Below are 22,945 nucleotides of genomic sequence, written 5' to 3'. Positions count from 1 at the left end.
AGGCATTTGTTTCTCAAACTAGACACTTGATTGTACTTGTCTTCGTGCTCAGTGTGCAGGGTATCTTACCAGTACCTCCGCACATTGACTCGGTACTGGTACCCTCAGTATATAGCCTTATTGTTATTTTATTGTTACTCTTATTTTTTTACTACAGTTTATTTAGTAAATATTTTCTTAACTCTTTATTGAACTGCACTTTTGGTTAAGTGCTTGTAAGTAAGCATTTCAGGGTAAGGTCTACACTTGTTGTATTCGGGCATGTGATAAATAACATTTGATTGTTGTGGATGTTGTACCACAGCCGAAATGGACACAACGAAATGGACAGCGCTTTCTAAGGTGATGAGGATTCATTCAAAACACCCTTTTTTAGAGTTTATGCATATAAAATTGTGCCATTATACAATACATGGACTACTGCATATTACATTACATTTAGCAGAACAAAACAAAACTGATTTAAGATGTCTTAGGTACATAATTGGTCTAGCCTTAACTAAAAAATGTAACCAATTTGAGTAATTGCCTTTGAGTGTGGAATATATTATTAACGATGTACTGGTTACCTTATGGTCCAAAATGTATATCCATGAGTCCATGAGAATGTATAGCCCTAGGCCATGCTGTTGGTTTGTTGATTGTGCAAGGCGGCTCAGAGTTAGCCTACAATTAGTGAATTTGTATTTGATTTTGAATAGCCTAGTAATATGGAATTTTTTTAATTTCCGTAATGAATTGAGTGACATTACTTTCAGCTATACATAACATCTCAACACCATGAATTTCCATCTCCTCATCTCTCTCCTTTATTCCTTTCTTGAGCAGGCAGAGGGGCTGTCAAAAAATATGTTTCTTTGCGAAAACAGATTTCAGTTGATTTCCCAAATTAAGCACTGGGTAGCTGCAGCAACAAGGTTTGAGAGCCCAGCAGCGAGAGCATGCTCCCCAAACAGTGGTTATTCGTGGAGTGAAATAAGTGTTCTTATATTTATTTCTCAGCTGCTCATATGAAGCACATGCTCCACTATAAAACGGGAAGTAGCCTACAAAACTGATCGGCGGGAATGTGCGCTGGCTCCATTCGCTATTTGAGTGCATTCAGATGACGTGTATTTTTTCCCCCTGCCACTGTTCCTGCACATTTGATAATGAGCCATTTTAAGTTGAAACTCATTTGACATATTAGTAAAGACAAGATTAAATTGGACCATTCTAAATCAAAACTAATTTGACATATTAGCAAAGACAAGATTCAATTGGACCATTCTAAATCAAAACTAATTTGACATATTAGCAAAGACAAGATTCAATTGAGAATAGTCTGATAGGGAAAATGTGATCACTTGATGAGAGAACAGCTGTGCAGCCTGAGGTGGGGAACAGAGCCCAAGCTTTTTTTGTGTCATGTTTGTTTGTAGAGATGGACCAAGGCACAGCGAATGTAGAGTTCCACATGCTTTAATAATAGTTCAACTTAACAAAACAAAACAATAAACTAACAAACCGTGACTACAGCGGTACAAAGTGAACTAACTCCAAACACAGTAACAGAAACAATATCCCATAACCCACAGGTGGAAAAAATTATACTTCAGTATGATCCCCAATTAGAGACAACGATTACCAGCTGCCTTTAATTGGGAATCATACAAATCACCAACATAGAAAATAAACCTAGTACGCCCTGACCTACTCTACCATAGAAAATAAATGCTCTCTATGGTCAGGACATTACATTTAGCTACTTCTTTCAAATCATCAATAGTCTATAGTCGCGCTATACAGCCCATAGGCCTATATGTTTTGATTTCTAAGACATTCTAAGGTTTGTATCATTCACAACTAAAGTTGCCAAAAAACTCTAAATCTAGCTTATAGGACCTGTTTCAAATAATCACTTTTACGCTCAACATAGCCACTCGTTCTGTAATGGGAAAAATATCCTTTCTATTTCATTCAGCTAAATTCAATTATATTCTTCTTACTATAAAATCAGATAAAATAAAATAAGGGCACAGTACTTATAAGCATATATTGTTATCTAAATGAACAAGCCTACAGCCTATGGCATTGAACATAGCCAGATAACATAGGCCTACAGTGGGCCAACTCATATTCTGATCTTCTGAAATATGTTTTCTTCATATGATAACGTTTCTTTAGATCTGACTAAAATAAATAATGGATTTGTTGTGATAGTGTATATTAAGTTGATTTATTATACTTAAAAAAAAAAATTAAGATGTTCCAAAGGCAGGCATCAGCTGTATGCATGAAGGCCTGGAGATGTTAAACATGTTTATGTTAATTAACTGTCAATTACTGTGAGACCAGCAGTCTTCAACATGACAATAACCAGCGAACAAAATGTTACGACTGCCACAGTCCTAGGTAGAGATTCCTGAATTCACTTGGGTAACATTAAGAACAACCCATTGGTGTGTATTTCATATTCTTATTATAAGAATTAGCTGAAAAACGGGTATATTTAAGGTGAAACAAGAGAGGATAATACATTCGAATTAGATGATATGCATGGTCCCTCTAATTTGGAATACATGTATTTTAGTGTATTTGAACTTGTTCTTTTTTAATCTACATTGCTCTCTATTTTGATCACATTCCCCCATTAAATTACATAGCCATGAATTCTTCATTGCTCTCAACCTTTTAAAAATGCAGCGCTGCTTTAATTTCTTATCAAAGAGGCTGGAAATAGTATGACACAAAGCAAGCAGGAGGACAGAGGAGAGGAGATACAGACTCATTTGATTAGGCAACAAAGCCTCTCTCACCTCCCCATTGGCCTTTTGGAAAAGCTGGTTGTCTCTATCCCAGAGTGTTCAGTCTAGTTAACTCAGATTTATAGGACGGTTATATTTGGTGCTTCCAGCCTAGAATCCACCTATTTTTTGTTAGCCAGCTGCCTCACTAATTCACTGGGGTCTGAGACAATATTTTGGTGATTTAGCTGTATGCATGGATTTCAATGGGTTTGTTATTGCCTGTGTATCTGTTTCTGAGTGTGTGTGTGTGTGTGTGTGTGTGATGCATCTATAATGGTGATTGTTTTCCGCAACGCTTACAACAAGCCCCCATTTGCCTGCACAATACACTGAGTATACAAAACATTAAGAACACCTGCTCTTTCCATGACATAGACTGAAGAGGTGAATTCAGGTGAAATCTATGATCCCTTATTGATGTCACTTGTTAAATCCACTTCAATCAGTGTAGATGAAAGGGTAAGGATTTTTAAGCCTTGAGACAATTGACACATGGATTGTATGTGTGCCATTTAGAAGGTGAATGGGGAGGACAAAATATTTATATGTCTTCAAACAGGCATGGTAGTAGGTGCCAGGCACACCAGTTTGTGTCAAGAACTTCATTGCTGCTGGGTTTCACGCTCAACAGTTTCCCGTGTGTATCAAGAATGGTTCGCCACCCAAAGGACATCCAGCCAACTTGAGACAATGGGAAGCGTTGGAGTCAACATGGGCCAGCATTCCTGTGGAAAGCGTTTTACACCTTGTAGAGTCCATGCCCTGACGATTTGAGTCTGTTCTGAAGCAAAATGGGGGGTGCAACGCAATATTAAACAGGCGTTCCTAATGTTTGGTGTACTTCGTGTACACCTACATGTATATTGGATTTCAAGTCCCTGAAGACTAGGAGAATAAAGCTGCATAGCTGCACAATTGCATCTTACTTATGCCCATGGGAATTTACATTTTCTCCTTATCTATTCACTCAGTGTGCTGCTGAAAGGTTATGGAAACTCTTATCCAGTATCTCCTCCTCACTTCAGCAGCTACGCCTATAAAGAATACTAATGGGACAAAAACGTTAGGGTTTATTATGCGTCGGTTTGAAAGACTCCATACTGGAATACTGAGCAGTACAAGTTAGCTGTTCTGTATCTATTGAACTACCAAGTATTAGGTCTACATCTATTCTAATGCAGAGGTAGAAAAGTCATGAAATGCAATCAGTGTTGTATACCAATAATTAGATCAGTCATTAGATCAGTCATTCTCCTGCCCCCGTGAATAACAGACAGCCTAGAGGATGGCAGTCTCAATTGCACATTATCCACAACATAATGAAAGCAATCTGATTGTTCTTGTGACATACAGTGCCTTGCCGAAAGTATTCGGCCACCTTGAACTTTGCGACCTTTTGCCACATTTCAGGCTTCAAACATAAAGATATAAAACTGTATTTTTTTGTGAAGAATCAACAACAAGTGGGACACATTCATGAAGTGGAACGACATTTATTGGATATTTCAAACTTTTTTAACAAATCAAAAACTGAAAAATTGGGCGCGCAAAATTATTCAGCCCCTTTACTTTCAGTGCAGCAAACTCTCTCCAGAAGTTCAGTGAGGATCTCTGAATGATCCAATGTTGACCTAAATGACTAATGATGATAAATACAATACACCTGTGTGTAATCAAGTCTCCGTATAAATGCACCTGCACTGTGATAGTCTCAGAGGTCCGTTAAAAGCGCAGAGAGCATCATGAAGAACAAGGAACACACCAGGCAGGTCCGAGATACTGTTGTGAAGAAGTTTAAAGCCAGATTTGGATACAAAAAGATTTCCCAAGCTTTAAACATCCCAAGGAGCACTGTGCAAGCGATAATATTGAAATGGAAGGAGTATCAGACCATTGCAAATCTACCAAGACCTGGCCGTCCCTCTAAACATTCAGCTCATACAAGGAGAAGACTGATCAGAGATGCAGCCAAGAGGCCCATGATCACTCTGGATGAACTGCAGAGATCTACAGCTGAGGTGGGAGACTCTGTCCATAGGACAACAATCAGTGGTATATTGCACAAATCTGGCCTTTATGGAAGAGTGGCAAGAAGAAAGCCATTTCTTAAAGATATCCATAAAAAGTGTCGTTTAAAGTTTGCCACAAGCCACCTGGGAGACACACCAAACATGTGGAAGAAGGTGCTCTGGTCAGATGAAACCAAAATTGAACTTTTTGGCAACAATGCAAAACGTTATGTTTGGCGTAAAAGCAACACAGCTCATCACCCTGAACACTCCATCCCCACTGTCAAACATGGTGGTGGCAGCATCATGGTTTGGGCCTGCTTTTCTTCAGCAGGGACAGGGAAGATGGTTACAATTGATGGGAAGATGGATGGAGCCAAATACAGGACCATTCTGGAAGAAAACCTGATGGAGTCTGCAAAAGACCTGAGACTGGGACGGAGATTTGTCTTCCAACAAGACAATGATCCAAAACATAAAGCAAAATCTACAATGGAATGGTTCAAAAATAAACATATCCAGGTGTTAGAATGGCCAAGTCAAAGTCCAGACCTGAATCCAATCGAGAATCTGTGGAAAGAACTGAAAACTGCTGTTCACAAATGCTCTCCTTCCAACCTCACTGAGCTCGAGCTGTTTTGCAAGGAGGAATGGGATAAAATTTCAGTCTCTCGATGTGCAAAACTGATAGAGACATACCCCAAGCGACTTACAGCTGTAATCGCAGCAAAAGGTGGCGCTACAAAGTATTAACTTAAGGGGGCTGAATAATTTAGCACCATTCATCCATCCACAAATATCATCCAATTTTATGGAAAACATGATTTTCACTTTGGGACCTTTAAGCCTGAAAGCAGGACATTCTGCTTCTTCCCTCCCCAAAATGGACAGAGGAGGCTTGGGGCTAAGCTCAGGATAATAACTCAGTAACCCTACATGATAGATACAGTATTTGTAGACCAGAGAAACTTAGCTTTGCCTATTAAGTCTGAATATTTTATGAGTTTTGTGGCAGGTGGGTTTTGATTCACCGCCAAGACAAATGTTTCCTGTGGGTGGCTAGTTGACCATATTTCTACATGAGTTAAGGCAAAGAAGGATGGAGATATTTTTACAAACCTCATATATAAACACAAAGTATATACTACGCTGTTAACTTAATTAATATGATGTCAGTTCGGTTGTCATCTGAGACATTCTCATGTACAAAACTATCCTATGCCTTGAAGTCTCAGGAGGTTAATGTCACTGCAGCTGTGTGGTGCTAAATAACCTATCCTAATACCTGAAGACTGGCATTAGCTTTCTGGAATAAATGTTTTAGCTTAGAGGGCTATAGTGGCCTTTAGGTGTGCACCCAGGACTTGTCACCCATGCACCCAGGACTTGTCACCCATGCACCCAGGACTTGTCACCCATGCTCATATGGATATTTACACCTCCAAACAAACAAGTCTGAATCAACTCAATTGCATAGTACTCATTTTGACTTCCTGTCAAGATAGACTTGCTTTTCCGACACAAGTATTTTTTGAGGTACTTCTGCTCCTCTCTGCATTCTGATTTAAACAGTGTATCAGTGATCAATGTTTCCCCAGTGCTGCTGTGCACACAGTGACCGTTAGCTTTGACAGGTAGCAGATGGTGGGCTGTACACAGATTTATCAAAGCATAGCCTTGGGTTCTGTGTTTTTTCTAGCTTTTCACAATAGCTTTTCGTCCTGTATAATTGATAACATACTGCCAGTTGTATGTATGGATTTTCCTGTATTGTCAAAGCAGAGGATAGTTATTTGCTCATATTCTGTGATGTTTAATGGCTCTCTCATCATTCTGAATAGATCACTGTGGTTCATGGTTAGCCCTAGTAACGTGTTGACATGGTGTTTTTGATCGGAAAAGGGAGCTGAGAAACGTTGGCTGCACAGGAGGTTGTTGGCACCTTAATTGGGGAGGATGAGCTCATGGTAAAGGCTGGAGTGGAAAAGGTGGAATGGTATCAAATACATCAAACACATGGTTTCCATGTGTTTGATGCTATTCCAGTTGCTCCATTCCAGACATTATTATGAGCCGTCCTCCCCTCAGCAGCCTCCACTGGTTGGCTGAATGGTGCACTCCTCTCTCCTGAGATACAGGTAACTGGCAAAATAAAGGAAACACGAGTAAATAAGGGATACAAACTATATATTGAAAGCAGGTGCTTCCACACAGGTGTGGTTCCTGAGTTAATTAAGCAATTAACATCCCATCATGCTTAGGGTCATGTATAAAAATACCCCAGTTGCCCATTATTTTGGCTATCATGGTCAGAGGAAGAGATCTCAGTGACTGAAAGAGGGGTCTCAAAGGAGCATGGGGGGTTTAAAGTGTGTGTGTGTGTGTGTGTGTGTGTGTGTGTGTGTGTGTGTGTGTGTGTGTCTCTCTCTCGCAGTCACCAGATGTCAACCCAATGGCGAAGGTGCATAAAGATGGAGGAATTCAGATATGTAAAAATGTGGTTAACAACTCACATAATATGTTGCATGGATTCACTCTGTGTGCAATAATAGTGTTTATCATGATTTTTGAATGACACTCATCTCTATACCCCATACATACAATTATCTGTAAGGTCCCTCAGTCGAGCAGTGAATTTCAAACAGATTCAACCACAAAGACCAGCGATGTTTTGTTTTCCAAGGGGCAGACATTGAATATCCCTTTGAGCATGGTGAAGTTATTAATTATACTTTAAATGGTGTATCAATACATCCAGTCACTGCAAAAATACAGGAGTCCTTCCTAAATTGGTTGCCGGTGAGGAAGGAAACCGCTCAGGGATTTCACCATGAGGTCAATGGTAACTTTAAAACAGCTAGAGTTTAATGACTGCGATAGGAGAAAACTGAGGATGGATCAACAACATTGTAGTTACTCCACAATACTAACCTAATTGACAGAGTGAAAAGAAGGAAACCTGTCCAGAATATAAATATTCCAAAACATGCATCCTGTTTGCAACAAGGTACAAAAATAATACTGAAAAAAAGCTTGGCAAAGCAAGTAACTTTTTGTCCTGAATACAAAGTGTTATGTTTGGGGATAATCCAATGCAACACATTACTAAGTACAACTCTCCATATTTCCAAGCATGGTGGTGGCTGCATCATGTTATGGGAATGTTTGTAATCGTTAAGGACTTGGGAGTTTTTCCGGTTAAAAAATATAAATTGGAGCTAAACATAGGCAAAATCCTAGAGGAAAACCTCGTTCAGATTAATTCACCTTTCAGCAGGACAATAACCTAAAACACAAGGCCAAATCTATACTGGAGTTGCTTAACAAGAAGACAGTGAATGTTTCTGAGTAGTCAGGTTAAAGTTTTGACTTAAATTTGCTTGAAAATCTATGGCAAGACCTGAAAATGTTTGTCTAGCAGTGATCAACCAATTTGACGGAGCTTGAATCATTTTGAAAAGAACAATGTGCAAATATTGCACGATCCAGGTGTGAAAAGCTCTTAGAGACTCAGATGTAATCGCTGCCAAAGGTGATTCTAGCATGTATTGGCTCAGGGGCTTGAATACCTATCTAATCAAGATATATTAGTGTTTTATTTTTCATACATTGTTTGCAACTGTTATAATTTTTCTTCTACTTTGACATTACAGAGTATTTTGTGTAGACCGTTGATGTCAACGGTCTATTGGAGGCGATGTCAGGTGCAGGAGAGCAGAGTATAATGAACAGGCGCACTTTTATTATAGTTCCAAAAACGAGAGCACTACATAAATCTAACGCGCTCAAAAAACAGAACATAAAAGTAAAGCGCGTAAACTAACATCACATAACATGAAACAATTACACACAAAACATGATGGGAAACAGAGGGTTAAATACAAGTAGATTGATTGGGGAAATGAAAACCAGGTGTGTATGGAAACAAGACAAGACTAATGGATATATGAAAAATGGAGCGGCGATGGCTAGAAAGCCGGTGACGTCGATCGCCGAACGCCGCCCGAACTAGGAGAGGAGCCGACTTCGGCGGAACTCGTGACAGTTGACAAAAAAAGACAATTAAATCAATTTTAATCACATTTTGTAACACAACAAAATGTGGAAAAAGTAAATGGGTGTGGATCATTTTTGAAGGCCTTATCACCAGCCACTGTTATCACCTCTATTCTATAGGTGCAATTAATATACTATGTTATATCCCATGCAGAGACATTAAGAAGTCCTGAATACCCTTGATACTGTTTAAACTGTTCATGGACATTACAATAAAGATAAAGTGACCAAATGTAGATGCTGATGCTGTTTGGGATCTAATCACTGTACAATTCTCAAAATATGCAGTTTTGATACTGTTTAAACTGTTCATGGACATTACAATAAAGATAAAGTGACAACGGATGCTGTTTAGATTCTAATCACTACAACATGCAAAGATACAGTTTTGAAAATGACAAAACTGAGAGAAAAAAATGTATGGCAGGAGAGGCCCTTGAAATATAACAATGACTGTTCTCATTTTAATAATACATGTGTGTTAAAGTACTTGTCCTTGTCTTTCCTCCAGTCTTCCCTGTGCTGGTATGCTTGGAAGGTCAGTGATTCATTTGGTTTGTAATGAAAGATAAATTGAAAACGACTCCCTTCTACTTTACAGTTGATCTCGCAGTTAATTATCACTAGGCTCTCAGGTCAAAGCAGTCACATCACAGCAGGAGACACTGAGCCTTAGGGCGTGTGCATGCTTAGCATCCAAAACAGTTCGGAACAGTTTGTACAAAATGTTGTGACGTTTTGTTCGTTTTCGGCAAGGATTTGTTTGGCTGTTTGTGCACACAAAGGCAAACTGAAGTTCGGAGCCGAAGTCATTCAACGATTGCGACTCATTTTCATGCACATTTTGTCACTTGAGAAATACTGCACCAAACATCTTAGTTAGATGTAAAATTGGCCGACTAAGATCTCTGCGGCAAAACCATCAAAATGAATGACAGATTTCTTGAGTTATCTTAAATGAATTCAAACTATTTTGAGGAAGTATATATTGGCTATGGTGTCTCCAGATGGACAAACTGTACTATTGCCGCTTTTTCTCGTTTTCAAGCGATGGTCTTTTAAGGGTGTATGCGAGCAATCTTGTTCGGTTTGCCTAGGCGAGTTCAGAAGCCAAAAGCAGACACCATAGAAGACACCGATGAGTCCTGCGAAATGGCAGTTAGCTATTTTCAAAGGTACCTTTTAGAAAATACAATGCCTTCTCTTTGCACTGACTCTTCATAATAAGTGCTTTATTATAACCAATTCTGATATTTTTTCCACTAATTGGTCTTTTGATCAATCACATCAGATCTTTTTCAGGACTGCTCTTATTGCAATCTCTCACTTGATAAGGCTGCATTTACAGAGGCAACCCAATTCTGATAATTTTTTCCATTAATTAGTCTTTTGACAAATCACATCAGATCTTTTTCAGAGCTGATCTGATTAATCAAAAGGCCAATTAGTGAAACAAGGTCCGAATTGGGCTGCCTGTGTAAACACAGCCTTAGAAAAGTAATTTGTCCAAGAGTCAAAGACCGTTCTTGTAATATTAGGAGACAGATGTTTTTGCAGTATTTTGCGCCCACATAAGGACACTCAGATGTCAGCATAGATCAGATCAGCTCTGAAAAATATCTGATGTGAAAAGATCTAATGTGATTGGTCAAAAAAACAATTAGTGGAAAAAATATCAGAATTGGGCTGCCTGTCTAAACGCAGCCTAATAGGCTCCAAACATTGGCAGTCTGTGCCGTTTTAGATGAGGGATGCTGATCATTCTTTATGCGCATGGCCCTATTTGTATTACAGCATATTGGATGACTGTCATTAATATTCCATTCACCCAGCTTAATGTAATGTTGATAGGTTTAGGTTACAACAAGATACAAAAATTTGCCCTATACCCATCATGAGGTTGCTACAACCTAGCCTATGAATGAAAGTTTATAATGTAGATGCACACAGGTCGAGAGAAACATTTGAGTTATCAAGGTGACACATTCAATATCGCCTTGCACACTCTTGCCTCCATCTAGCTTATCTAGAGTGTAGTCATTAGTCCAACAGTTGCAAACGAGTTTCTATTGGACAAATTCAGGTATGTTTATCTCTGTTTTGTTCTGTTTGCTTCCGTTTAAAAAACTATTTTCAACAGAATCAGCAGAATGACCACACCCCTGATCACACGGGAACACAGTTCACTTTCATAGCAGCCACATACAAACAGCATGATCCCTCTCTGTTTGAGTCAGGTGTTTGAGTGGGCTAAATTAGCTAGCTGCATTCGCTAGTTAAGTAAGTGAAAGTGAAATAAAACAATTAAAAATACAATGAAATATAGCTATCTCTCTCTCTCTTGCTTGTCCTTCATTTTTGAAGAAATTAATTTGTTAAAACTGTTCAACTTTTGTCTTTCTCTCTTTGAATCAACTACCACATTTTATGCACTGTAGTGCAATCTAGCTGTAGTTTATGCTTTCAGTACTAGATTCATTCTTTGATCCTTTGATTGGGTGGACAACATTTCATTTAATGCTGCTAGAGCTCTGATAGGTTGCAGGACATCCTCCGGAAGGTGTCATAATTACAGTGTATGGAAGGGGGTGAGAACCATGAGCCTCCTATAGAGTGTTGTTGAGACTACTGCAGACCTTTGTTGCAAAACAGTGTGTTTTAGTCAATTATTTGGTCACGTGAGTATTTTTCATGTTTCACTATTTTTATTTTTATGGAATTCAATGAGGAGGATGGTCCTCCCCTTCCTCCCCTGAGGAGCCTCAACTGGCTCCAAATGAGACCCCATTACTGTGGGCTGATACAAACATAAGTACAAACAACCCTGTTGACTCACTGGTGGCAGTCATCCTCCAAGTTGCATATTCATTGTCTCAAACCTTTTTTTGGAATTCAAGGAGATGCGTCAAGTCAGATTCTAAGTAAGTTGCCTGGTGTGTTTTGTCTGAGGACTGTAGTCAATCTGAAAGAGACTAAATTAATCAGTTTTACATGTCATGGCAAAATCATCTGATCCCCCTTTAGGTTGCGTGACCCTTTAGGTTGCGTGACCAAGTAAACCACTTGGTTTGGTTCACAGAGAGTGTGAAGGTGATTGTCTGCTCACGGGACCAGTCTGTTCACCGCAGACAACTTGTCTGTCTCATGACCTACACTAACAGCTACTGACCACTCAACAATAGGTTCAGGCAGAAACAGAAACCCCCCTTCGTGGGTAATGCCAGGATACAGACCAACAGTCTCTTGAAGTAAGCATTTCGTTGGACGGTCCTGCACATACGACTAATAAAACTTGAAGGTGGGTTTCATTCCATCAGCCTCTGACTATAGAAGGACTTGGTACTTGTAATGGGGGTAATATTGCTGGCAGGGTTGTATAGCTGCTCACATAGTACAATATGACTAAAACTTACTGGACATTTATGAGACTTTATAAGTCTCCTGGTGAGTTGTGTTAGTATAATTTAATTATGCCAATGTGCTTTCATCAATTGAAAGCCCTTCATCTATTTTATGAGAATTTGTAAGATTTCTTGTTTGCATAAAATAGACACAGACCAGTCTTTAAATAATAGGTAATAGAATTTATTCTCGGAGCGCGCTACCACTCAAGCACATGCATCAGTTTAAATACAGATCATGACGTCATTTCACTGCCTTAACCGAACCCCCTGGGACAAAGTAAGGTGAAAAGTTCATTCTAACTTACTAACACACTCCCAGATAACTTATGACCCCTCAACATTATCGATCACCACTGAACTGACAGTTTTAATTAACAGAAACCCTAGGAATGCACTCACTGCCTTATCTAAAAACCCCAGAGCTAAGTTTCAGTTGGGTCAACCATAGGCTAACGACCTTATGTGTTTACACAGTCCACAACCCATTTGTTCCTGCCCAGTAGAAATGGTGTTCATTAACATTTTATTCCTCCTTGTCCTGTCACACAATTTCTTCTTATGAACTCATATTGTTAATCAGATATAATATAACAGAGTATAAGTTTACTTACAGTTCCATTTAAAATGATTTGTTCAGTCATATTAATCATAATTTCCTAACAATTGTTGTTACTTTCTATGCTTAGGTTGCCTCTGACACTTAATGACATTGGAGTCTGGAGGGTGTCAGTTCCTCTTGTTATAGACATATGCTGCAGCTTAAAAGAAAGCAGATGAACTACAGTGATCTATGAATCATTATGCAAAACAACAACATTTATCATCCTCATTTTCTGGTTTTTCTATTTAGTGCATATTTGGGGTGTTCTGGTACATTAGTTGGCAGCCACCACAGAGTGAAGTAATTCATCTTAAACTGCATGCTCATTTATCCCAGTCTGCAGCTGACCGTTTGTTTCTGTGGCACTGGGTGATGGATGGCCTTCTTTCTGTACATAAACACAGATCTGTCTCCCAGGGAAGCAGCCAGATAGCTAGACTAGAGGAAGGTCTAAAAGGCTACCCTCCATCCACCAAGGATTTATGGCCTGCTGCTTGGTGAAAAACTGCATTTTGTTCAAAGAAGTGAACTGTGATGATCGGTTTATTTTGAACTTGACACCAAAAAGTGAATGAATAAAAACATAACAAAAGGGTGTTAGAGGGTGCAGTGTAGTCGCCAAATGTTTCAGGAATTGAAGACTTGATGTAAAAGCCATATTCAGTCAATGAACCTTTGTTTTTGAACATAAGATCCCCATAATTTATATTTATAATACACTGTATTTATACTCTACCATGTCGTTGAGGCCAACTGGAAAGACAGATGTGGAATAATGTAAAAGGAGAGATCAGCTTAACCAGCCACCATCAATATAATTTGTATTTATATCTCTCTTGTTTCTTTTTATTCGCTCTCTCACGCCCTCTTTTTTGTTTACAACTCTTTTGTCAGCTGTTATCTCAGCGGTTGACTCTCTCCTCATAGCACTGCAAGCTTCAATTCCCTGGCCTATCTGCCTTCTCGCTAACAATTTAGCTGGAGAAGACTGCTCTATAAAAGTGGCCTGCGCCTGCACATCGGGGTATGATGCTGTGGTCTTATAGAGGATATAAACCTGGACAAACACTTACCTCTGATGTGAATGAACTTAGCTTGGCCCAAATGGATTTTCTTTAATATGTAGGGAGGGACAATGAGACCGTATTGAATATTTATGTAAAGCATGAACCTGATATAGGAATTGCTGTGTGAAACATTGAAGCACAGTGCAGAGACCCTGCAAGGCTTCCAGTTCATACGAGTTAGTATAGGTGTGTATCTATTATCTAGTGTATATGTGTGTAGGCATGTTATAGTAATGTGTTCATATCTCCATGTTAAACCCCTGCATTGCAGTAGTGCAAGTAGGATTTGAGCAGACAGCCTCGGCCCTTTCTTCTCCAACCCTCTCCACCTCACAATAGAGGGATTACATTTGGGCCAGATATCTCCAGTGTGCAAAGCTCCACTACACACACACTCTCTCTCACACACATACTGTACACACACATCTCCCCGTGTTCATACACTAGCTATGCTCCAGAGAGCTCCAGGGCAGCTGAGAGCCCTAAAAGTCTCCTGTAATCCGTCACTGGCCCATATGAATTCACCCTCCTGGTTTGTGGGGAAACTGTAGAGTCATGGAGAGCCACGTGTCTGTGTGTGTGTGTGTGTGTGTGTGTGTGTGTGTGTGTGTGTGTGTGTGTGTGTGTGTGTGTGTGTGTGTGTGTGTGTGTGTGTGTGTGTGTGTGTGAGAGGGCTAGTTAGGAAGAGCACGGGGGGATCCTGAGGGGTTAGTGATTCAAGGGGCTGTCTCAGCTGCTGCACAGTAACCTTTAAAAATAAGAAAAAGGCTACCTATACTTTGATGGTGAATGACATTTTCAGCTGTGGTGCTTGTATGTTCCCCTTCCCCTTCTCCAACACAGGGAAAAATAATATGATGTAGCATTGGAGGGATCTTGCTGATTCAGTGATGTTCTGTATGACGTATTACAGATCCATGTATACTGAACAAAAATATAAACGCAACATGCAACAATTTCAATAATTTACAGTGTTACAGTTAATAAAGCAAATCAGTCAATTAAAATAAATGAATTGTACCCTAATCTATGGATTTCACATGACTGGGCAGGGACCTAGGAAGGTATAGGCCCACCCACTTTGGACCCAGGCCCAGACAATTAGAATGAGTTCCCCCCCCCCCCCCAAAAAAGCCTTTATTACAGACAGAAATACTCCTCAGTTTCATCAGCTTTCTGGGTGGCTGGTCTCAGACGATCCCACAGGTAAAGAAGCCGGACTTGGAGGTTCTGGGCTGGCATGGTTACATGTGGTCTGCAGTTGTGAGGCCTGTTAGACGTACTGCCAAAGTTTCTAAAATGACGTTGGAGGCAGCTTATGGTAGAGAAATGAAAATTAAATTCAGCTCTGGTGGCCATTCCTGCAGTCAGCATGCCAATTGCATGCTCCCTCAAAACTTGAGACATCTGTGGCATTGTGTTGTGTTACAAAACTGCATATCTTAGAGTGGCCTTTTATTGTTCCCAGCACAAGGTGCACCTGTGTAATGCCACACTTGTCAGGTGGCTGGATTATCTTGGCAAAGGAGAAATGCTCACTAATAGGGATGTAAACAAATTTGTGCACAAAATCTTAGAGAAATAAGCTTTTTGTGCATGTGGAACATTTCTGGGATCTTTTATTTAATCTCATGAAAGATGGGACCATCTTATAAACCACCAAACACATGTTGTATTGATATTTTTGTTCAATATAGTAATCACAATAATACCACTTTCACCATACAGCAAATAAATTAGAATGCTATGGCACTTTATTTCCCTTATAACGCTTTAATAAAAAATAAATGGCAATCTTGTTTGCCGATGGAATTGTACATGGTGACACATATGATTCATTCAGTTTCCTGGCTTAAATGGCTTAGTATTGACCATTTATTATTTTCAACATTGAAAAACTATGTTGTCTGAATCAAAAGATCAAAGAGAAGTATTACTTCTATGTTGACAGTTCATTAAGACTAAATCCTTCCTTCGCTCTGCCTTGGGCTCTGGGAGTCGACCTCTAAATGGTTTTTAAACCCTCTGGAGGATTGGTATCCAGCAACCAAGCAAAGTGAACTTGTTCTTGTTACCAATAACCAATTAAAGACAGTCTCAGTCTCATGCTGATCCTTGCTTGCTTTTCTCTGAGTTGTTGTCTTCCCCAAGGGCTACAAATAGGAGAGTGTTAGATGAATTTAGTAACTATGTGTTCATTAACCAATTCAACTAAAACACTCTGTCCATGTCTAAGATTTTGAAAGGTTATTATTTGCATAAAATGGACAGAGACCAGCCACCAAGATTAGCCAATAGTGTTCATTCTCAAGAGCTCTGATCATAATCACATGTACATTAGTTTATATATCACACATAGCGTCATAGCGTACGAAATGTTCCTCCTCCTCTTGGACAATGACGAAACCCCTCCCTGGTTGGGGACCAGACAGCTTTCCTGTCGTTAGTTTCACTGTGGTCACAAGTTGTCTGTTAACGCTTCCTCTTTGCCTATGTACTAACATATTCTTCATCAGACAGGATAGAATTCTGTTAGTTATAATTCTACTTTAAATGTATACATCATTTAGTCATTATTCATAAAAATCGCATAACATAGAGAAAGATACAATTATACTCAGTGGCAGAGAATGATGGAACAATTCCGCTTTAAAGAGATTGTCTCACAGATCTGCCACATTAGGATTGGTTTTTGCCAAGATCTGTTGTGGACCAACAACTAACGTAATGTCATCAAGGTGATTCTAGCTGGAGGCACTTGTGGTAATATTGGCCATATTGGCTATTGGGTAATATTGTGATTTTGGCTCTGTGTGTGCGGAATAGTTGTGTGTGTGTGTGTGTGTATGTGTGTGTGTGTGTGTGCGCGCGAGAGAGAGAACACATCAATCATCTCCCCTCTTTACTTTGCTCTACTGTAGCCCATCTTTTTTGTGAAATAATGACTGTGGCCCTTTAGTAGTGATGGGGGACAAATCCATAGAGTTACCATATTGCAATATTATTTTAGGATGATATTATATTGATATTTGACTCTAAGTACTGATTTATAATAAAAAATAAAATAAATATATATATATATAGGCCAATATGTACAAAACATTAGGAACACCTGATGTTTGCATGACACACTGACCAGGTGAAAGCTATGATCCCTTATTGATTTCAGCTGTGAAATCCACTTCAATCAGTGTAGATGATTTTTATTTTATTTTTTTACCTTTATTTTACTAGGCAAGTCAGTTAAGAACAAATTCTTATTTTCATTGACGGCCTAGGAACAGTGGGTTAACTGCCTGTTCAAGGGCAGAACGGCAGATTTGTACCTTGTCAGCTCAGGGATTCAAACTTGCAATTTTTCGGTTACTAGTCCAACACTCTAATCACTAGGCTACCCTGCTGGGGAGGAGACTGGTTAAAGAAGGATTTTTAAGCATTGAAACTATTGAGACATGGATTGTGTATGTGTGCTATTCTGAGGGTGAACGGGCATTTAAAAGGATTGAAGTGCCTTTGATCGGGGTATAGTAGTAGGTGCCACGTGCACCGGTTTGAGTGTTTTAAGAACTGCAACGCTGCTGGGTTTTTCACGCTCAACAGTTTCCCGTGTGTATCAAGAATGGTCCACCAACCAAAGGACATCCAGCCAAATTGACACAACTGTAGAAAGCATTGGAGTCAACATGGGCCAGCATCCCTGTGGAATTGAAGGTGTACCTAATGTTTATATACACTCAAGTGTATATATTTTTGCTACTGTAGGTAGCGTTAGCTAGTGCTAGTCGGCTGTACCTGCACCGAAACACCAGTTTTTTTTATCATATAGCTTGTTTGACTGATCAAAACTTGTTTTCTTATGGCTCTCTCTTGTCCCTCTGCAGCGGACATAGGTGAGCAATATGTTTGGAACATCGAATCACAATAAAATTGTAGTATTGAATAGCAATAAATATAGAATTGTGAGAATCGCTATCCATATCGTATCGGATCCTACCGTGATAATATTGCATCATCAAGTCCCTGGCAATTCCCAGCCCTACCCTTTAGCCAACGGAGGTCTGAATCTGGTCTGTGCTGAGCTTTAAGCTACTGGTATGCATTGTTTTTTCACTTTGCTGTCACTCAGCACCTCTAGCTAGCCAGAAATAACTAGGACAGTTTCACAGGGGGCTGGGGCACCACCATGGGCCTGTAGCAGAAGGAGGACACTGGCTCAGTCATTACTCACTGTACTGGAACCTGGAGTCTACGGCCCATAAACTCTCTGTCACCTGCAGCACACCACAGACTGACCCTGGCTGCTGTTCCTCACCACCATACAATTACTCCTCATGAAGGCATTCATTTCTCTCATACATTTGTGACATCATATTTAGAAAAGTTTGTTGATTTGGGTGTATTAGGCTAGAGTTTGCGACTTCATACTATCTTGTTCTTGATGCTTTCCTAACTAGCGGAAACAAACACAAGCTGTTTGCTCTCTTGCTGCAATGACAGGTAGAGAGAGACACTGGAGTGATGACTACGCAAATATTCAACACAAATTGCACAAAATAAGACGGGATAATATGTCCCTGTGGATGTCTTTATGATACACTTACGGCAATTCAAGCCTACAAATCATGGAATGAAATGTTTTGTGAAATAGTGGAGGAAAATAGACTCTCCAAGGTCTGTAAAATGCTAATTTGGATAATTAACTGTTCATTCAGACAGATCTTTTTTCCAGCAGCATACCACCCTGCATACCACTGCTGGCTTGCTTCTGAAGCTAAGCAGGGTTGGTCCTGGTCAGTCCCTGGATGGGAGACCTGATGCTGCTGGAAATAGTCTTGGAGGGCCAGTAGGAGGCACTCTTTCCTCTGGTCTAAAAAAAGTCCTGGCTAAATTCCCAATCTGGCCATCAAACCATCCCGGTTACCTAAAAATCCCCAGGTTACAATTGGCTCATTCATCCCCTGTAACTATTCCTGAGGTCGTTGCTGCAAATGAGAATGTGTTCTCAGTCAACTTACCTGGTAAAATAATGGATAAATAACATTTTGGTGGCTGAAAATGTACAGCTGCAACCATTGAGAAACCTTACAAAGGGCCTGGGCTATGGATAAACTAATGTTGTAACGGTTTTCGTAGGTGGAAGAAGGAGAGGATCAAGATGCAGCGTGGTAAGTGTTCATGTTGTAAATTTAATCAAAACTGAACACTAAACAAAATAATAACGAGGAATAACGAGATGGAAACACTTCTGTCAGGTGATACACACAAAACAGAAAACAAAACATACCCACCCACATCACACCCTGACCAAACTAAGAACAGAAACATACAAAGTAATCTACGGTCAGGGCGTGACAGTACCCCCCCCAAAGGTGCGGACTCCGGCCGCCAAACCTAAACCCATAGGGGATGGTCTGGGCGGGCATCTGTCCGCAATGGCTGCTCTGGCGCGGGACGTGGACCCCACTCCACCATAGCCTTGGCCCATTTAAGTGGCTACTTTGGAGCGGCGACCCTCGCCACCGACCTTGGACTGGGGACCCTTGCAGCGGGCCCCAAATAGACGGGAGACTCCGGCAGCGCCGGACAGGCGGGAGGCTCTGGCAGCGCCAGCGTGAAGGGCGGCTCCGGCAGCGCCAGCGTGAAGGGCGGCTCTGGCAGCTCCTGACTGACGGGCGACTCTGGCAGCTCCGAAGCGCTGGACAGGCGGGAGCACCTGGAGGGAGGAGACGGAGAGACAGCCTGGTGCGTGGGGCTTCCACAGGAGGCCTGGTGCGTGGAGGAGGCACCGGATGGACCGGATCATGGAGGCACACTGGAGGCCTCGAGCACCGAGCGTGCACAACCTGTCCTGGCTGGATACTCCCTGTAGCCTGGCAAGTGCGGCGGGGTGGAACAGACTGCACTGGGCTGTGCTGGTGAACCGGGGACACCGTGCATAGGGCTGGTGCCATATAACCCGGGCCGAGGAGACGCACTGGAGACCAGATGTGCTGAGCCGGCTTTATTACTACTGGCTCGATGCCCACTCTAGCCCGGCCGATATGAGGAGCTGCGATGTAGCGCACTGGGCTATGCCTGCGCACTGGGGAGACCGTGCGCCTCACGGCATAACACGGTGCCTGCCCGGTCAACCTCTCGCCACGGTAAGCACAGGGAGTTGGCTCAGTTCTCCTACCTGACTTAGCCACACTCCCCGTGTGCCCCCCAATAAATGTTTGGGGCTGCCTCTCTCTGCCTCTCTCTCTCCCTGTTGTACTGCCGTGCTAACTCCTCATATCGCCACCGCTCAGCTTTAGCTGCCTCCAGCTCTTCCCTGGGGCGGCGATATTTCCCAGCCTGTGCCCAGGGTCCCTTACTGTCCAAAATCTCCTCCCATGTCCAGGAGTCCAGATGTAGGCCTACAATTAAGCAATAAGGCCCGAGGAGGTGTGGTATATAGCCAATATGCCATGGCTAAGGACTGTTCTAATGCATGACACAACCCTTAGCTGTGGTATATTGGCCATATATCACAAACCCACGAGGTGCCTTATTGCTATTATAAACTGGATACCAATGTAATTAGAACAGTAAAAATACATTTTCAGGGCTCGAACCACCCAGTTTATAATACACAGTATATCTCTTATACTGCATTCAGATGGTTTACACATAATTCATAACCTTTTTTCCTTTTACAATGCATGGAACCCACATAAACAAAGTGTGTATGACAGGGCTGCTTGTGCTTCTTAGGAACTAATCAATCATTCCAAGTGTCCATGGAATATCGCATTGACAGTTCCCACAAGTCATGAGAAATGTGTGTCTGTGTGAATAGCTCTGGGGTACGGATTATTGTGTTTATAATTAAACCCAGGCCAGGAAAACATGCCCATTCAGATTTACATTCAATGCCAAATATCTATTCCTGTACAACCCTATACATGACTCTTGAGGGGTATTGGAGAACCCATTAGTTAAAGACCCAGTGCAGTCAAAAACTTGATTTCCTATCTTTTATATATATTTCCACAGTATGAGGTTGGAATAATACTGTGAAATTGTAAAAAAAAAAAAAAAATTAAATGATAATGCCCTTTTAGTGTAAGAGCTCTTTCAAAAGACAGAATGACATTTCAGACTGTTTTTTGGCTGGAGGGAGATTTGGCCTTTAAATGATTTAATAAACCAATAAGAAAGAGAGTTCCAAACCTCTCTGCCAATAACAGTAACTTTTCCATTTTCCCCTTTCCACTCCAACCACTCCCAGACAGTCCTAGCAAAATTCTTGCTTGAGAAATTGTTTTTTGCTAAGAAGGTATTTATGTTTCTTTTTGACTATTTGAATTGAAAACAATCACAGTAAGGTACTTAATTGTTACCCAGAAATGATTTGATATTGAGATAAAAATGCAGAGGCTTTGTGCGATTCTTCACACCGCCCTGTTGTCTCAACTAGATGTAGATTAATGGAACAATCACTTACTGTACCTCTATCCAAACACCACATAAACATTGAACATACGTACACGCAGCAGAAATAATGTGTGTGCATACAGATGTAGGATCTTAATTTGATCACCCTGTTACAGGAAAACTTTAATGCCAAACGTGTAGCGTATTTGAGGTTTAAAAAGGCTTTTGAAATTTTTAATTTCCATTTTGACATTTCAGACTTGATTTCCCCTTACAGAAAATGTATCAACCCATACGAAAATGTAATCCACATTATTTTCCTGCTGTAGCAAACTGGCTCAAATTAAGATCGTACACCTGTATGAGTGTAACTGTGCATGCTTGCTTCCGTGCATACTTGCGTCAATGCATGTATTACTGTAAGTACGTCATCAGCCAACTAAATTATTTATGCATGACTAATGTAGTTAATTATACAGTGGACAGAATAGTGTTTCTCTCATCAGAATGTGTGATCGAGTAGTGCATAGTAACTTGAAGCATATTTTCTGCAGGGTGTGTTGTAAACCTGGATCGTGTTCGTTAGGGCAGGCAATGAAAAACGAAACTGAGTGTTTCTTAGTGGAGAACTCCAGGTAGACCCTTTCAGTCCGTTTTCTTCTGTCTGGTGCTGAATGAAATCGACTCTGTGCCCTCCTCCATTAGGTGTGCAAGCTTTTGTTCTGGGCCAGGTTGGGTTGTATTGGGCTGTTGTTACTGGGTTTGTGGTATAGGAGATGTGGGAGATATAGCTAAAACAAGCCTATCTGGGTCCTAACCTTCAGCCAGTCACAGGCCTCCTCATATCGGCATTAATTAAATAAATTCAGAGAGCTGTAATCAGAGGAAGGAGTAGCTTCCAGCAACAGCAAGCACTCATTAGTCCGCCTTGTTGTGGCCTCCAAGCATACATCAGCATGTCCTATGTGGGAGTGAGACAACTGTCAGAACCTCTTAGAGTTAATTTAGGTTGCTTAACTGTGCCAGAGTGTATGCAGCAGTCCAAATAATTAACAAAGAAGGGGAGCAATATGTCATATACGCATGTTTTCAGGTAACCCTCAATTGCTATTAAACCTGTGTAGTTATACTGTCATTAATAAAGTAACACTATTTTATTAACATATTGCCATGGTAATTTCTTTGTGATAAACAGTTGGCCAGTTTTGGGGGAATCTCAATTATACAGTAGAATATGGTGAGGGTGATTGGTGATTGTGTAATCACCTTATTCAGAAGTAGACAGATAGCCACGCTGGATGTCCTGCCATTTAGCTTGCCACGCACTCAGTTACTTCAAATAGTGTTTCATTATTGTTCTTCTGATTATTTACCTAGTGCTAAAATGGAGCTGTCCAGGGCTGAAGTCGACTGTATTTTACATTGTTTCACTGTGATTTCACTGTGATTTTCAGTCTATCCATACGGTCATAAAATGTATTATTTTTCTCTTCTAGATCACCCTGATATTGACAACACTCTCACTGTGATCGCGAGGGCCTCCTATCAATATTTGGCTGTGAGTATCATGGCTTATAATCTTCGATAAGGTGATATCTGTTGGAATGAACTCGCCAGAAGG

General features: G+C 40.7%; 1 protein-coding gene across 2 annotated transcripts in view; it reads left to right on the top strand.

Annotated features, from left to right (window-relative positions):
* Positions 1-22,945, top strand: part of LOC115132303 (synaptotagmin-2-like) — a 94,970-nt gene that overhangs the window by 18,073 nt on the left and 53,952 nt on the right. For both annotated transcript variants that reach the window (XM_029664806.2, XM_029664803.2), the window contains exon 3: positions 22,821-22,882. The gene's annotated coding sequence lies outside the window, so the exon portion shown is untranslated. The remainder of the gene's footprint in view (positions 1-22,820; positions 22,883-22,945) is intronic.

This window comes from Oncorhynchus nerka, linkage group LG7 (genome assembly GCF_034236695.1).
Source record: "Oncorhynchus nerka isolate Pitt River linkage group LG7, Oner_Uvic_2.0, whole genome shotgun sequence".
NCBI lineage: Eukaryota > Metazoa > Chordata > Actinopteri > Salmoniformes > Salmonidae > Oncorhynchus > Oncorhynchus nerka.
This window is presented reverse-complemented; position numbering and strand designations above follow the sequence as displayed.